The sequence below is a fragment of the Pundamilia nyererei genome, unplaced genomic scaffold, assembly GCF_000239375.1.
Source record: "Pundamilia nyererei isolate P.nyererei 1_Seehausen unplaced genomic scaffold, PunNye1.0 scaffold00071, whole genome shotgun sequence".
In the NCBI taxonomy this organism is placed as follows: domain Eukaryota; kingdom Metazoa; phylum Chordata; class Actinopteri; order Cichliformes; family Cichlidae; genus Pundamilia; species Pundamilia nyererei.
The window spans coordinates 2965720-2966892 of NW_005187472.1; the positions used below are offsets into that span (position 1 = coordinate 2965720).

Sequence of the window (1173 nt, forward strand, 5' to 3'; positions counted from 1 at the left end):
TGGGGAAACACTAATGTGATTAACAAGCCCGGGACTAACCCTACAATTCCTTTTAGTGATTTTTCTCTAATAAATGCTTGTACATTATTTGTAGCCTGTGTTTTTTTGTTGTTGTTGTTTTTATAACTAATTTTTTTCTGTAAGGCTTGTCCTGCAGTGTAATTACTAAAATGGCATTTGGCCATAATGTTCTCTTGTTTCACCATAAGCCACTGATTTAAATCTAACGTTGTCACTTGATTCTTTTTTTTTTTTTCTACTTTGACCACAAAATTAGTCTTACTAATTACTTACATTACTTCCCTGTTAACTGTAATTAAATCAGGAAATTATGCAGAACATGGTGCGGTGCAATAGAGTGGCTAAGTGTATGTTTCATTGCAGTTGGTTTGTAAGTGCAAAATTCTGCTTTAGTTTTTTTTCTTCCTTATCCATTTACGTTTTTTTTAAACACCTGATTTCAGTTTCTAGTTTAGCTTCAGGTAACAATACCCTTGGAATCTGATTTGGGTGATAAAGTCTTTCCAGTGGCTTTAACTTTCACTGTCTGGAGTTGAACTACCTTTAGTTAAACAACACCTGTGCTGAGGGCAAAGTTTAGATACTTTATTGTGGTAAAGTCAGTACTGCAAAGGCTTCCGCACAGAGTATCACTGCTGCCATGTTGTAACTGAAGAGCGTCCACACAGAGGTCCTGGTATTTGTTCGTTTCACCATCAGCCCAGTGACGAGGATTAGCGTGTTCTTGAGTATCACAAGGTAGTATGTTCAAAAAATTAAGCTAAGTGTCTTTTGTGGTTAGCTGACTAGGTGACTTAAAACTAGCAGTTGTTAAGAAAGTATTTGAACCTTCTGCTTTATTGAAGACTCAGTAAGATTTTAAGTGTCCAAGAAAATTGTGCTGAGAAAAACACAGTGCTGTGGGTCCTGTGTGCTTTGGAAGGTGGTAGGTGTGTTACATGTGCGTTGTTGTGCTAAAGTAAAGTTACTGTTTTGGAGCCTGTTGTTGTTGAATGTTTCTAATGTCTTCCAGTTGCCCCAGATACAAAGATGTGCGAAATGATAATAAATATAACTAATCTAATCTCAGTCTTGTGTAAGAAAAACTTGAGTAGACATGACTTGGGTCAGTGGTGCAGACATCAGGAGGTACAGGAGTTTAAATTCTTTTAT

The 1173-nt window shown here is 36.7% G+C and overlaps 1 protein-coding gene across 3 annotated transcripts in view; it reads left to right on the forward strand.

The window, feature by feature from the left end:
- Positions 1 to 1173, forward strand: part of slc39a10 (solute carrier family 39 member 10) — a 33824-nt gene that overhangs the window by 4635 nt on the left and 28016 nt on the right. The gene's annotated exons all lie outside the window — the stretch shown is intronic.